This window comes from Pan troglodytes, chromosome X (genome assembly GCF_028858775.2).
Source record: "Pan troglodytes isolate AG18354 chromosome X, NHGRI_mPanTro3-v2.0_pri, whole genome shotgun sequence".
Classification (NCBI taxonomy): domain Eukaryota; kingdom Metazoa; phylum Chordata; class Mammalia; order Primates; family Hominidae; genus Pan; species Pan troglodytes.
In genome coordinates, this window is record NC_072421.2 from 10,497,893 (window position 1) to 10,514,567 (window position 16,675).

A 16,675-nucleotide genomic window follows, 5' to 3' on the forward strand; every position below is an offset into this window, starting at 1 on the left:
TAAATAAATAAATAAAATGGGTCTGTGCATTAAGCGGCTGTAGTTCAGAGATTGACAAAGTTTGCGGAAGATGAGATGGTAAATATGTTTGGCTCAGAGGAACATAGTGTCCCTGCTGCGACCACTCAGCTCTGCCGTGATAGCGCAAAAGCAGCCACACGGTGACCAGGTTGCCCTCCCTGCAGGCCTGCTAAGAGGACTCTGGCTAGATTCCAGCCCTTGCTGGTCCCCCTGGCGTTGGGGCAGGGGGGAGGCGGGCAGCATCCCTACTGTCCCACCGGACCCAGCAGCCACAGGGGCCTTTCGCTTCTCCACATTCCTTCCTGCCCTGCCCTAAAGCAGGAAGCAAGACAAGGAAACCTCTGAGTCAGGTATGTGGATGTCCTCTGCAGAACTCGCCTGGTCCCTTCCTTCAAGTCATTTGTTTCTTTCTGTGAGTCAGCCCTGCCTCCTGTTTACCAGGCACAGGTAGTTTTACCTGTGGCTCCCTGAGCAGAACTGGAGTCGGTGTAACACAGGCTGTCTCTCTGAACAGAAAGTCTCCACACTGCCGTGCCACTCTCCACTCTGTGTTTGCCCACTGTATGCACCAGAGCTCCCTCCCGGCTCCCCTTCTCCTAAGCAAATCCCACACACCTGCATCCCATCCTTCCTCAGATCACTTCCGGAATCGTCTGCAGAGTTTGGGTTTCATGGTTTGTGAGACACTCTCAAGCAGCTCACCCAAATCGGGTGGTGTCAGATGGTGAAGGGTTGAGGGGTCTAGGTCAGGGTCACTTGGAAACAAGTTCCTGGGGGAGCAGAGCAACTTTCTTCTCTACTTGGAAGAATATGATAAAGCACCCCTAGACTCACTGGTTTCGAGTTCTAGGGAAGCAGATATTGATGACTCAACAGAGGAAAGAATTGTGTAATCATTGCTTTAGTCAGGGGTTAGCAAACTATAGTCCACAGGCCAACTCTGGCCCCCCTGTCTGTTTTTTTAAATAAAGTTTTATTGGCATGCAGCCACATCCATTTGCTCACAGGCGGCCTGTGGCTGCTTCCTCTCTATAATGGCAGAGAGTTGAGTCATTGCAACAGATCGGATGGCTCCTAGAGCTGAAAATATCTGCCATCTGGTCCTTTACACAAAGGTTTGCTTGCCGACCATGTTGGGCTTAGTGGATGGGTGTAAGGGATGGTCTTACATGAGTGTGCTTCCAGCACAGGGAGCATGGAACCCAGTGGCAGTCTGTCTGGATGTTTTCAAAGAGGCTTCTTTGTAATAGTTCACGATTATCTTGCAACATGATATCCATCTCCCCATCCCTAGTGTGGTTAACTTGGGGAAGTTTGCTTTGTCCAAGTAGAGGGCGCTGTGGCTTGTTCACAGCCCAAGAATGCAGGAGCACGCAGGATGCTGTAGCACCAGCTTTTCTGACTTGTTAGTGATAGCCTGGGTTAGGGAAGGTTGTCCTTGGACCACATGGGCTGGGCATGCCCCTCAATTCATGGAAAGTGACTCAGAAAAGTTCAAGGTTTCACCAAGACTAAGAGGTGAGGAGGAAGTTCTTTCAGAACATAAGGGTACTAGGGTGGTGATTTCATTCTGTTCTTTTTTTATGTGTGGACTTTTTCAAGGGCACAAATGTTTTGTGTCAATTAAAAGCAGATTTGTATGCATTTTGTTACAATGATTATGATTTTAAAGTCTTAATAGTATTATACTATACAATCTACACAAAGATTTGAGCATCTTATAAGCCCTGATAATTATGCCTCGCTCTAAGAAACATGGGTATCTGGAAAGCCACATTATAAACTTTAATATTATAAATGTGCTTTCTGTTTAGAAGGAATTCTTGGAGAGTCTCCTTTAAGAGTGGATTCCTAGGCCAGGCACAGGGGCTCATGCCTATAATCCCAGCACTTTGGGAGGCTGAGAGGATTGCTTGAGCCCAGAAGTTCAATACCAGCCTGGGCAACATAGTGAGACCCCATCTCTACAAAAAAAATTTAGCTGGGCATGGTGGTGCACCTGTAGTCCCAGTTATTTGGGAGGCTGGGTTGGGAGGATTGCTTGAGGCCAGGAGGTCAAGGCTGCAGTAAGCTATGATGGTGCCACTGCACTTCAGCCTGGGTGACAGTGAGACCCTCTCTCAAAAATAAATAAATAAATAAAAACAAAAATAAAAAAACAGGATTCCTAGAGCACAGCCAGCATGCAGATCTTGTTTTCTAAGGCTTTTCTCCAATAAAAGGAACCAGGGCTCCTCAGAGGAATGACTGAGTCTGAGGTTGGGGCAGGGACTGTACAAGATGAGCCTGGAGTATCTTATAGTGCCAGAAAATAAGCGCTCAAATACACCCATAAGTAAACCCAGCGGTGACAACAGTGTGGGTATGTCACAGGGACACAGGAGCCAACAGTGACCAAAGGCAGAACAAGTTAAGCAGCAAAATTAAGTAGTAGTGGATTATAATCCAATATATAAAATGAATCCACAGCCCAGACTGATACGCAGGATGGTTGAATAAATTAACAAATGAAGCATAGAGAAATCTGCTGTGCAGAAAATTGCAAATACTTTATGTAGCTACTGTGCCCTTAAGGAGGTGGAGCATAGCTCCCCCGCTCCCCGCTCAGTGTGGGCTGCCAACAGTAAGCTCCCTCCAAAGAGTACAGTGTGGCAAAGGGGACCGAGGAGAGGAACATCACAGTGGAGAAACTGGTGTATACCAACTTCACCAGGCGATCAGGGTCAACGTTGACAGGTAAGTCACGTTGACAGCATGCCCCTTGATATCATAGGATAACAGTGGCACTTCACTTCCATGGTCTCTCTCCCAGAAGTCCCAGGCTAATCATAAAAACACATCAGACAGTTCCCAATTGAGAGACATGCTGCAAAATGCCAGAACAGACCTCTTCAAAACTATTAAGGTCATCAAAAACAAGGAAAGCCTGAGAAACTATCATAGCCTATTCAGGCTGCTATAATAAAATACCTAAGATTATATGATTCATAAACAGCAGAAATGTATTTGTCACAGTTCTGGAGGCTGGGAAGTCTAAGATCGAGGCACTGGCAGATTCGGTGTCTGGTGAAGGTGCTTTCTGGCTCACAAATGGCTGTATCTCTGCTGCGTCCTCACATGATGGAAGGGGAGAGGGAGCTCTCAGGGGTCCCTTTTATAAGGGCACTAATCCCATTCGCAAGAGCTCCATCCTTATGACCTCATCACCTCCCAGAGGCCCCACCTCCTAACACCATCACCTGGGGGTTAGGTTTCAACATAGGAATTTGGGGGTGGGGGGCACAAGTGTTCAGTCTAAAGCTATAGCACCCTCACAGCAAGAGGAGACTGAAGAAGCAGGCCTGAGTATGATGCAGTACCTGGATGAGGTTCAAAGACAGAAGGAGAACATTGAGTAAACAGAAGATTTGAATAAAGTGTGACCTTTAGTTAATATTAATGTACCAATATTGATTCGTTAACTATGACAAACACACCCCATAGTAAGTCAGATATTAATAATAGGGGGAAGTGGGTAGAGGGCATATGGGAGCTCTCGCCTGGCTATTGCAATTTTTTAGTAAATCTAAACCCATTCTAAAATGAGATGCTGGCCAGGCGCAATGGCTCATGCTTGTAATCCAAGCACTTTGGGAGGTTGAGGCAGGAGGATTGCTTGAAGCCAGGAGTTTGAGACCAGCCTGGGCAACATAGCAAGACCCTGGCCAGGTGCAGTGGCTCACGCCTGTAATCCCAGCACTTTGGGAGGCTGAGGCGGGCATATCACTTGAGGTCAGGAGTTCGAGACCAGCCTGACCAACATGGTGAAACCCCGTCTCTAATAAAAATACAAAAATTAGCTGGGCATGGTGGCGTGCACCTGTAATCTCAGCTACTCGGGAGGCTGAGGCAGGTGAACTGCTTGAACCCAGGAGGCGGAGGTTGCAGTGAGCTAAGATGGTGCCACTGCGCTTTTGCCTGGGTGACAGAGTGAGACTCCATCTCAAAAAAAAAAAAGTATAATGAAATATTTATTTTTTACAAATTTTTATGTAGAGACCAGATCTTGCCATGTTGCCCAGGCTGGTCTCCAACTCCTGGGCTCGAGCAATCCTCCCGCCTCGGCCTCCCAAAAGTGCTGGGGTTATAGGCGTGAGCCACCACACCCAGCCCTATAATAAAATATTTAATCAGCCATCAGCTGATTGCTGTTGCGTGTGTGGCCTGGCAGTATGTGTTGAGCATTTGAGAAAAGGTGATGGCCCGGGGTGAATGGCACCCTCTCTTAGAGACAGTAACATGTACTTGGTAAAGTAATACGTGAAGATGAAAAGTACTGGAAAGAACACGGGCTTCGGAGTTGAAGACACAGGCTGGAATCCTCATTCTGCCTCTCAGTGTAAGTGTGTCAGGTCCCCCAAGCTTGCTGACCTCACGGCCCTGGATCATGGGGATGTGCAGAGCAACCTTGCTCGCAGACTTATTTACATGCTTAAGGGATATAACATTAATGAATCAGCACAGTGCCTAAGGTCAAGTGTCGATATGGGGGGAAAAAATCTAAAATAGCAGTGATACAGTATAGGCTGCAAAGCAGCATATGTTATTTGGAGAAATGAGCAAGAGTTGGAAGTAATTGCTATGAATGTAGAAGAGGGTGACAGGAACAGGTTGGAAAGAGAAACTCCGTCCTGGTGGCTAAGCCCAGGATGTGGGAGGGTGGGATAGGGCTGTGAGGCGCAGCGGCTGGCGACGCTGCTTCCTGGAGGGGCTGTGGTGCTGAGGTCTGGGGCTGCGTTAGGAGGGAGGTGGGGCTCAGGGACTTTAAATAGAGATCATTGTGAAATGGTTAATTGGGAAAGTCAGGTCCAGCCTGCCTTTGTCTTCCCTGAGTGCCTTGCACGCACTCAAACTTCCGGAAACGCTTGTTAGTTGCTTGATGGGTTACATTCCTAATGAGTGTGTAATCAACCCAAGAATATATGGACATAGAATAGGCTGTTGAATGTTTTCTTTTGCCTCCTTATGGTTGTGGAGTTGAACTGTGTGTCACATATGTTATAGGATTATCTAGCATCACTTAATAGAGAAAGCTGTAACATCAGTACAGTGGGCTTTCTATATTTCCCCGTTAAAATATAAGAAGTGCTGGGCACAGTGGCTCACACCTATAATCCCAGCACTTTGGGAGGCTGAGGCAGGAAGATCACTTGAGCCCAGGAGTTGGAGGCTACAGTGAGCCATGATCATACCACTGCACTCCAGCCTGGGAGACAGAGCAAGATCCTTTCTCCAAACACACACACACACACACACAGACACACACACACACACACATACACACACACACACACACACACATAAAGGAAGACTGCCCCCCAAGCCTTTTGGGTTTTTAAATTACAAGACACACACACACACACACATATAAAGGAAGACTGCCCCCCAAGCCTTTTGGGGTTTTAAATTACAAGACTTTTGGGGTTTAAGCACTGAAGTGTTGGGAATGTTCCCCACTGAGGCAAGGAGTTGCTGATGAAGTGATGGGAAATGCAAGCGGAGCCTTGAGCCGTGGAGGTGAGGGTTGACGGAGCCTGCGTGAGCTTGCCCATCAACAAGACAGCAGGCACAGACAGGCCAGCTGTTGTGAGCTTGGCTTTAGGACTCCATTCAGTAGGCAGGAGGAGAGCTGCAGCAGAGGCGGGCTGTGGGTCCCTGAAGCACATCGCTGCCTTCACAGCTGGGCGAGCTCCCATCCAGCACGGTAAGCAGAGCCGGGTAAGGGACCTCTGCGTTTGCTCTCGGGGCACTTCATCCCAGATGGGACCGGTTTCAGGACGCCTGCGCCGTTTGTTAGGGGTTTGTAGTTCCCAGTGGCTCTTTTGTTCTGCTATCTTGAAGGGCAGGTTGCTTGTCAGCTCACAATGCTGTGGGTAAGGTCTGGTGAGGTCGGCGAATGTGTTCTCATTGTTTATTCTTCTGCCTGAAGATGAGAAATAATGCAAATCAGGGTGCAGATTCTGGCTCGAGCTCCACAGGCGTGCACGTATGTGCAAGGGCATGCTCGCCGGTGCTGCATGTCCTCGTGGATGCATGCAATTTTTGCTGCTTTGGGATTCACGGTTAGCTGAAAGCACATTGGAACTGGAAGGCGGTGCTCTTAACACCGTGTTATAGGCTGGAAGCCGTAGAGCCATCATCTGCTCTGATGGGACTGCAGCCCTTGGTGGTATGTGGGACCCTTGCTCCATGTGAGTTCTGCAGATGGGTTCCCCGAGGGAGCTGGCTGGAGGACGCCAGCATCGCATGAAGACCTGCCTGCCTCGTTTGCCTTTTGTTTTTCAGTAGCAGTAAGAAACAGGCATTCTCACTACACAGGCATTGAATGCGGACATTGAGAAAAAATGGTGAGTCAGCTACATCCTCAAGAAAAAAAAGCGGCGAAATCAGGTGTGCATGTTTAGTCATGAGAAATGTTCCCTGAGTGCATTTGCACATAGCCTGCTAATTGCAGTGAGATCATTTAAATAGAGAAAATGGAATCACCATGGTTCTTAGCATTTTCCAGTTCTTTTATTTTGCTCTTTGGTGTGATTGTGACAGTTTAAGGGTTTTACTATACATGTGCTTTTTCCCCCCTTTTATGTTGTGATAAAAGAAAGAGATGATTAGTTTTGGCTATATTTCTAAATGGTTGGAATGCCTTTGCTTTACTAAAGGAGGCTTTTGTGTGTGCAGAGGGTCGATGGCATTTTCACAGGGAAATTGATGCATAAATATGTTTGCACACACAGGCTGTCTCTTTGGTCTGCATTTACTGACTCACAAGAGTAGGTGTCATTTTGAAATGCATGTTTTTAGCGGTTGTGCTAGTTGAAAGGTAAAAAGGCAAAGGAGTTTGAAGAAAGGTTTTTGGAAATCTACCTGGTAGCACTTACAAGTAAACAGCCTGCTGCCTCGTAGATGGTCTTAAGATTTATAAGATGAATAGAAAATAATATTTTAATGTATCATATAAAAAAACTGAAGATTTGGTACCAAGTTGATGAATGGTTGGCATATTTCTTTTCATTACGGAATAGAACCTTTGAGGTCATACTCTACAAGTATTTCTTATTATTTTATTGCAGAAAAGCATTGCATGGGTGGTAGAGGCACATTTCTTTCTTTTGTCACACATAGTGGCAAAAACATTTTATACTTTGTCCCTTTCTGTTTCTCCGCCTCCACCTGCACCCACCCCCCTGCCCCCCCGCCCCTCCCGCCCCGATCACCACCAACCCAAACCAACACCATACCTCTTAAGGAAAAAAATTGCAGGGGAATTCTCATCTACAGAGGCATGAACAACACACACAAAAGTGGTTTTTTACACAGTGCTAGGAATAACCATACACGTTGGTGTCAAGCGTATAGGCTGCAGAAGGCTCTATTGCCCAGCCAGAGGGACAAATGACCCTGGTGAATGCACGCTGACTGCTGCTTGTTTTGCATGGGCTGGCTGCTCTTCCAGAGTCCGCCTTTGGATTTTGGAGGTTGAGGAAGGAAGGGAATATTTTATGTGGCCTTTGGAATACATTTACTTTACACTACCTTTAATTTTTTACCTCTCATATGCATTAAATTTTTAAGAAGACCAGGGTAGGGGAGCAGTGGGAAGAAGCTGATGTCTTGTATCCACCCATCTTTCCCCTGTCCTCGGGCACTGATTTCCAGCTGGCTTTTCCTAGAGCAAGTAAGACAGTCGGGTCATTTCTGGAAGGCTTGTAGACATCCTTGGATGTCTGAAGAGGTCCTAGAGTTATTTACTTATTTACCTTTAAAACATATTTGCAGACACCTTATTTAAAATTCCTGAAAGTTCACAGTGCCTCTTCATATGTATACCTTGGGTCCTACTATGCGGTTACCATCTTGATTTTATAATAAAGCAAACTGGGGGCGGGGTGACTAGATTCTCACAACCAGTTAGTGAAGAGCCCTCGTGGGGCAGCATGGCTGATTTTCAGTCTGGTGGGCTCCTGCGGACTAATGGGTCGAGGTCCTCCAGGTAAGGCTGAATGTAGAACTGGCCCAAGAATTCCTAGTTATTCTCTTAGTAACTTTCACATCCCTTATCCAGTTTGCTGCCAGTGCAGTGAGAAGGAATTTCAGTTTGGACTCCTGGGAGTAAAGTACAGAAACCCATTAATCAGGCAGAGACAGCATGTGTGCTCCTCAGCCTGCGTTGGTGTGGCTTGCGAAGCCACCTAAGCATTCTGACCCTCCATTTCTTCATCCATAAAACAAGGAACACAGATTAAAATATTTCTTATTTAAAAATTATTTATTTTTTATGTTTACCATTACCTTGATCTTGAAGTTTAAATTATTTCCCAGGTCCCTTCCAGCTGTAGTCATTTTTGGTTCTTAGGGAGAGAAGCCAGGGACTCAAATTTCCCTTCAGTCATATTTCCAGCTCTGTGGGGTGATTTGTGGCTGCACTGTTTTGCTCATTTGCCGTCATTATTTCCAGGAACAAAAGCATATGAATATATATGAGACACATGCACAGGGGTAATAGCTTCGATATCCATTTACAAATAAAATCAGCTCTGTCAGCAAACTCAATTTTCTGTCAACAGGGCTTTGTTGATGGGAATGCCCTTGACAGCTAAGCCTACTTCGGTCTTCTTGTGGTAATGCCTCATAAAGCCACTCACTGCCAAGGTGCTCTTGGGTATAACTTGCATGAAATTTGTTATAGAATTATTCTGTTAAAAAAATCTAGCTGGCGGACCCTTAAATGTACTTGGAGGCCATTAAGGGTGGAAAAGCTAGAAATTCTAGGAAAATTTTCAACATTTATACATGTGTGTGTGTGTATACACATATACATACCCATACACATATGTGTACTACACACATTTTCTATAGTAATTATGCATATAAAGTTAATGTCATGTACAACAAATATCTGAAGTCTATTGGATAAACAATCCATTTCTGATTCTGGTTCAGCTGAGTTAGAAGATAGGCAGGCAATGATCTGAGATGGAAGGTTTCCACAGTTTGGGGTCACGTGCAATTGTGATAGAAGGAAGATTGAGATTTTCTCTTAATTTATGAAGCTGATATGCTATTCTAACTAGTTTTTAATATATCTTACCACAGGGCCACCCAAAATTCAAAATTACTCCTGATTTTGTAAGCTTCACATATGTTTTTGAGAATGAGGTTTTATACTAATCTGGGATTACAGCTTTCTAGGCTGTGATATACAGTTTTTATTAACATTTCCTATTTTAAAAATCAATTTTGCTAATTAAAACCTTTTTATTAAGAATATATAGAAGTTCTGGGAAGCAGAGTGAGGATATTAACAAATCACCCTCAATCCTATCACCCAGAGTCTCCACTGTGGAACATGGAAGTATATCTGCTTTGAAGTCCTTGCAAATATGTTTTTACACATGCAATTATATTACACATACTGTATGTAAGCTGCCTTTTTCTGTAACTTGTATGTGTATGGTGCATGACATTCTAAAATCTAACAACCCTGTAGCCATACTGTGGACATTTAGGGCTGCTGTTGGTGTTTGACAGTTGTAAATAATACTGCAGCAGATATCTGTAGTGAAATACTTGTGCTCTTCCATGTTGATTTCCTTCGGATAAAATTCTGGGCATGGAGTTGCTAGGCAGGCACTAGAAAATATCACCACGTTGCCCTCCAAAAAGTGTATGCTTACTATTTACACTCTAGGGGCACCAATCACCCAGGACAGTCCTACTTCTCCCAAAACTTTGTCAATATTAGACATTTTTAAAATTCTGTGGTTTGATAGGCAAAAAAGTTATTTCATTTTCAACTTGCATTTCTTCAGGGACTAGCAAAGTCAGACCTTTTTGGTGCACTGACTAGCCATTTGTGTTTTTTCTTTTGTACATTACTCTTCAGCGCGTGTTCATTTTCCTACTGAAGATGAGCCCTTTCTTGATTATTGTCATTTAGGTTGCAGATAACATCCCTGCCGTGTGCTGTGTGCCTTCCAGATGTTAGTGGGTGGTTACAGTTCGACTTTTTTGACATACAAGTGTGTTGAATTTTAGTGTTGTCGCCCTTGCACCTGGAGCCTCTATGTGGCCAGTTCTGCCTTTTGGTGGCTACTGGCTTCTGGTAGTTGTGCATTGCCATTACTGGTCTCTTGTTACCATGTGTGCCGCAGAAGGTGTAGCCACCAGGAGCTCTGTCAGCATGAATTCCCTAGGAGGTGTAGACATCCATCTCAGAAGGCTGGTAGGAAAATTGTCTCTGTGGAAAAATTAAGAAGTGCCCAGCTTTCCGACAACCCTAACTCATCGTAGTTCCCATCTTTTGCTCTGGTTGACAGGAAACTCGTGGTCCTATTGGAAGCACAACCGTAGGACCTCTGTACATTCTCGGGTCCGGTCTGCTCTTTGCATAAGGGTGCTTGCCCCTGCTTGTGCCCTTCTGCTTTTTGTTTACATTTGCTCTCACTGTGATGTTTTTATGTTCATTTTGATTCTCAAGTTGTGTGTTTGTTCTCCTGCGTGAGACACTTCTAAACATTTCATCATTTAGGGTATACATAGATCAAAGTAAGTAGAGACCACATAAACATATGTAGAAACACGTTCTGAACACCAAAGAGCTTCCGGTCACCAGTTAATATTGTGGTTCTTTGTTGTTGTTGTTGTTGTTTTTTGAGATGGAGTCTCGCTCTGTCACCCAGGCTGGAGTGCAGTGGTGCAATCTCAGTTCACTGCAACCTCTGCCTCCTGGGTTCAGCCAGTTCTCCTGCCTTAGCCTCCCAAGTAGCTGGGATTATAAGCATGCGCCACCATGCCCAGCTAATTTTTTTTTGTATTTTTAGTAGAGACAGGGTTTCACCATATTGGCCAGGCTGGTCTCGAACTCCTGACCTTGTGATCCACCTGCCTTGGCCTCCCAAAGTGCTGGGATTACCGGCGTGAGCCACCACACCTGGCCAATATTGTTATTACAGTCACTGTTTTATGGAAAAACTTAGTGACCTCATATCGTTCTTACTGGGCAAGTGAGCCTAACACAATCTGTTTCTATAGTAATTGTGGAAATGTGACGTTACAGTGGAAGAGGAGAGTTGGGACATGGCTGTGGAGTGGAACTGGGGCTGTCCACCTCTCACTTAGTATGGAATCCTCTCCTAGGCCCTTCAGCTCCAGCACACTGGAAGTCTAAGGGGTTTTGTTTGTCTGTCTGCCCCTATGTTTTAATCACTGCTAGGATCAGAACTGCAGTCCCTGTGGACAGGTCTTCAGGTGACATCAGTGTGTTATCTCCCTGGTTAACAATTAGCATTCCCGAGGTCGGGTGCTGTGCTGCATGCAAAGGTGAATCAGTCACAGACAGAACCTTCCTTGAAGGAGTTTGTCCTCTCTTAATAGTGAAGAGAATATAGAAATTGTCCTAGCCAGTTTACACTCCTAAAACAAATTACCATAGACTAGGAGGCTTAAACAACAGACTTTTATTGCTCACGGTTCTTCTGGAGGCTGGTAGTCCAACGTCAAGGTGCTGGCCTGTGGATTCCTGGTTCACAGATGGCACTTTCTACCTGTGTCCTCACATGAGGGAGAGCAGAGAGAGGAAGCAAGCTCTCTCGCATATCTTTTCTTTTTTTGAGACAGGGTCTGGTTCTGTCACTCCAGGCTAGAGTGCAGTAGTGCAATCACAGCTCACTGCAGCCTCAAATTCCCAAACTCCTAGGCTCAAGCAATCTTCCCACCTCAGCCTCCTGAGTAACTGGGACTTTAGGCATGTACCACCATGCCTGGCTAATTTTGTTTGTTTTTGTAGAGATGGAGTCTCATTATGTTGGCCAGGAGGGTCTCAAACTCCGGGCCTCAAGCAGTCCTCCCACCTTGGCCTCCCAAAGTGCTGGGATTACACGCTTCAGCCACGATGCTATCCTTGAGTGCTTCTTATGAGGGTACTCATCCATTCATGAGGGCTTCACCCTCCTGACTGCATCACCTTCCAAAGGCTCCACCTCTTCATCCTATCCCATTGGGGTTAGGATTTCAACTTACGGATTTGGGAGGCAGGACACAGGCATTTAGACCGCAACATAAATGTGAATGGCTGAGGAGCATGGGATTCAGAAGGTCCGAGCACATTAGGCTGCCTGCTTTGCTTTCTGCTCCTTTCTTCTCTCTTCCCTCCTCCCTTCCTTTGTTTCTTTGTTCCTTCTTTCCTGTTGACTCAGTGAGCTTTTGCTGCAATCTGCTTTGTGCCAGGCATTGTGTTGGACCTGGAATACAGAGGTAGATGAGGCAGGAGTGAGCCCAGTCGTTTCAGCTAGGAGGAGAGATACTAAATGAAAATACCACCGAATGGTGAAGTGCAGTCTAGGAATCAACAGGTAGAGATTCAGTACTGTGCAAGTTCAGAGAAGAAAGGCATATCTGTGTCAATGGGTCCAGGAAATGTTTCATGGAGGAGGTTGCTTTTTTTTTTTTTTTGAGATGAAGTCTTGCTCTGTTGCCAGTCTGGAGTGCAGTGGCATGATATCAGCTCACTGCAACCTCTGCCTCCTGGGTTCAAGTGATTCTTCTGCCTTAGCCTCCTGAGTAGCTGGGACTACAGGTGCCCACCACCATGCCCAGCTAATTTTCCTATTTTTAGTAGAGACAGGGTTTCACCATGTTGGGCAGGATGGTCTTGATCTCCTGACCTCGTGATCTGCCCCCCTCAGCCTCCCAAACTGCTGGGATTAGAGGCGTGAACCACCGCACCCGGCCCCACATTTCACTGGATCTTCAGAACAGGAATGGCTTCCTTGGGGAGGGTCCCAAAAAGTGCGAATCAAAACAGAGATTTGGGGACCACCAGGCATGCATAGGTAGGGCAGGGCATCTCAACTCACTGCAACTCATCAGAGAGTACATCTCAACCCACTACAGCTCATCAGACAGTACATCTTAACTCACTACCACTCATCAGACAGACATCTCAAATCACTACAGCTCATCACAGAGTACAACTCAACTCAGTACAACTGATCAGACAGACATCTCAAATCACTACAGCTCATCAGACAGACAAATCACTACAGCTCATCAGACAGACATCTCAACTCACTATAACTCAGACATCTCAAATCACTACAACTCATCAGACATCTCAACTCACTATAACTCAGACAGACAGACATCTCAACTCACTGCAACTCATCAGACATCTCAACTCACTATAACTCAGACAGACAGACATCTCAACTCACTATAACTCATCAGACATCTCAACTTACTATAACTCAGACAGACATCTCAACTCACTACAACTCATCAGACATCTCAACTCGCTACAACTCATCAGACAGACATCTCAAATCACTACAGCTCCTCAGACAGTATATCTCAACTCACCACAACTCATCAGACAGACATCTCAGCTCACTACAACTCATCAGACAGTACCTCTCAAGTCACTGAGTTTTATGGTCTGTGACTGATACCCCGATAGAGTTGTGGAGGTGAAAAGAATACAGGTGAAAGTGTTTGGTAATATGAACACCTCCTAGATCCATCCTAGATGTCTAGAAATTCACATACACATTTGTGGCTCAGAAGAGCATGTAGGTGTAGGGAACAAGGTGTAAGGTAAACTCAAATTCATACATTGCTTGTTACCTCTGCCCAGACCTTAGTAGCTTTAAGCTTTTGTCAATAATAGATCATACCTAATAAATATTACACAACCCAGATGCTTCTAAAACTATTATTGAGGCAAATGAAAATGTCTGCCACAGTAAGATAGTATTTATCACAGAGATTCAGATATGATTTTTTTTCTCTTTTAACCTAAAGAAATATAGTAATAACAAAAAAGTCAGCTAATATGCTATAAGCAATTGTTGGGAATCTTGGCATGAAATCCAGTTAGGGTACTGATTGTGCCCATATCAGATTTTTAGAAGCAGATAACCTGATGTGTTTATGAGTTTTATTTCTGGTCTGCTTCCTCCTCAAAATTTCCTGTGTATACATTGAAAACAAAAAGCCAGCCACAGATCACTTGATCATTATAGCATAAAGAGTAGAATAATTGTGTTAGTTACCTTGCTGCATAACAAATCGTCCACCAATTTGGTGGCTTGAACACCACTAAACATTTATTATCTCATACACTTTCTGAGGGTTAGGGAGGAGATTAGCTGGGTTATTGTGGCTCAGCATCTCCTGAGATTGCAGTCAACACGTGGGCCAGGACAGCCGTCTTCCAAAGGCTTGCTTGGAGCTAGAGGATCCGCTTCCAAGAGGGCACCCATATGTCTGTTGGCAGGAGGCCTCAGTTCCTCCCCACATGGATCTCCGTATAGGGCTGCTTGAGTGTCCTCACAACATGGTGGTTGGCTTCCCCCCTGTGAGTTATCCTCGGGAGAGAGGAAGGAGGAAGTTGCAATGCCTGTGTGATCTGGTCTCAGAAGTAACACATCGGCACTTCTGCCATACATTTTTAAACCAATTTATTGAGGTATAATTGACATATAAAAGGCTGTACATATTTAATGTATACAACTTGATGAATTTGGAGATAAGTATCTATAAGCCTGTGAAATCATCACCACAATCAGTGCCTTAAACGGATCCATCACCTCCAAAAGTTTTCTCCCACCCCGTCAACCCTCTTTTTTTTTGTTGTCATTGATAAGATCTACCCCCTTAGCAAATTTGTAAATGTACAATACAGAATTATTAACTACAGACGCTGCGCTGTGCAGTAGGTCTCTGGGACTGATTCATCTTGCGTAATTGAAACTTTGTGCCCTCTCACCAATACCTCCCTGTTTCCCCTTCCCCCATCCCCTAACAACCACCATTCATTCTATTTGAAAGTTTAAAATTCTTCACGTAAGTGGGACCATGTAGCACTTGTCTTTCTGTGCCTGGCTTGTCTCACTTAGCATAATGTCCTGTAGGCTCATCCATGTTGTCACAAATGGCAAGATTTCCCTCCTTTTTAAGTCTTTTCTATTCCTCTATATGCACGCATCACATTTTCTTTATTCACTCATCTGTCAATGTCTGCTTAGGTGGCTTCCATGCCTTGGCATTCACAATATAAATAATTCACACAAGTGAACTATTCACAATAGTTCATGTCGTAGTGAACATGTGAGTTCTGCCATATTTTGCTTGTTCAAAAGGAGTCAGAGTCCGGCCTACTTCTAACAAGCTCCACTTGTTTGAAGGAAGGAGTTTCAAAGGAATTGTTGGGACTTCTTTGTTTGTTTGTTTTTTAGAAATGAGGTCTCTGTCTGTTGCCCAGGCTGGCATGCAGTGACATAGTCATGGCTCAGTGCATCGTTGAATTCCTGGATTCAAGTGATCCTCCTGCCGCAGCTTTCCGAGTAGCTGGGACTACAGGTGCATGCCACCATACTTGGATAATTTTTTTAAAAACTTTTCTTTCGGTACCAGATCTTGCTGTGTTGCCCAGGCTGGTCTCAAACTCCTGGCCTCAAGTGACCCTCCTGCCTAGGCAACCCAAGTGCTGGGACTCCAGGCATGAGCCACTGTGCCTGGCTGATTTTGATAACTTTATACACCTCATAATCAAAACAGTAAGTTCCAGAAAGCTCCTTTGTACTCTTTCCAATGAAACCCTGCCCCACAACCATCCCTCCCTGATGTGTGACCCTAGTGAGTGTTGCCTCTTCTTGAGCTTCATGTAAACTGGACCCTACTTGTGCGTTCTTTGGTGGTTGACCCTTCATTCAGGGTCGTGCCTCTGGGACCCATTCTCATTGCTGTGTCTCGGTAGTTTTTCTAAATTACTGGCTAGTGTTCCCTTCTGTGAATACAGCACCACTGGTTGATCCACTCACCAGTAGGTGGGCAGTGTTTGGCCAACATGAATGAGGGCTTGTGTTGTTTCTCTTGGGTGAGAGAGTTGTTTCTCTGGGAGCGGTGGACTGGCTGGGTCGCAGGGCAGGTGTGTGAGAGTCTCCTTCCTCACACAGTTTCACTAGGACTCAGAGGCCATGGTCTTTTCTCTCCTGTGAAGGGCTTGAGACTTTCTGGAATTGAGTTCATGTAGCTGTCCTCAGCTTTTGATAAGGGACGTGTGTGTGTTCCAATAACACTTCGTTTACAAAACCAGGAGGCAGTGGAGAGTTGGCCCTTGGTTTCTAGTTTGCAAACTCCTGGTCTAGAAGGTAAGACAAATATTAATTTTTAAAACCCACATGTCTGTAATTGCTCATTTTGAAAGCACTGTGAAGAGAACACTAAGGGAGAGGGGATGGGAAGACTTTTTACATGTGTGTGGGGAGTCTGATGAATTTGTAAAACCTATGATTTTATAACTTTTCTGGCCTCTTTTTAGTTGCTACTGTGAGCAGTAGTCCATATGTGAACCAGAGTGGACCTCCACAAGCTGCCTTTTGAAGTTGTTACAGTTAGCAGAGACAAACTGGCCCAGGGTTCAAGAAGCCTTTCTGGCTGGAGGAATGTGGATCAGTCCCTCCAGGCCTGGAAGAGGGCAGTGGGGGGCGGGGGGTGCACTCAATCTTACCATTTTCACAGATGAGAGTAATTTCATTTCAGAGGGGTATGCCAAGGCAGCGATGAAAACTTCAGGAATAGCTTTGAATATCTAAAGGAAGTGGGTAAGAAAGTGGGA

General features: G+C 45.1%; 1 protein-coding gene across 6 annotated transcripts in view; it reads left to right on the forward strand.

The window, feature by feature from the left end:
• SHROOM2 (shroom family member 2) overlaps positions 1-16,675 on the forward strand; it is a 162,746-nt gene that overhangs the window by 120,068 nt on the left and 26,003 nt on the right. The window contains exon 1 of one of the 6 annotated variants that reach the window (XM_016942811.3): positions 2,598-2,757. The exons of 3 other annotated variants lie outside the window; for them this stretch is intronic. The gene's annotated coding sequence lies outside the window, so the exon portion shown is untranslated. Of the gene's footprint in view, positions 1-2,597; positions 2,758-4,881; positions 5,765-16,675 lie in introns of those variants that run through there. 2 more of the 6 variants (XM_016942810.4, XM_016942812.3) reach the window with 2 other exon arrangements.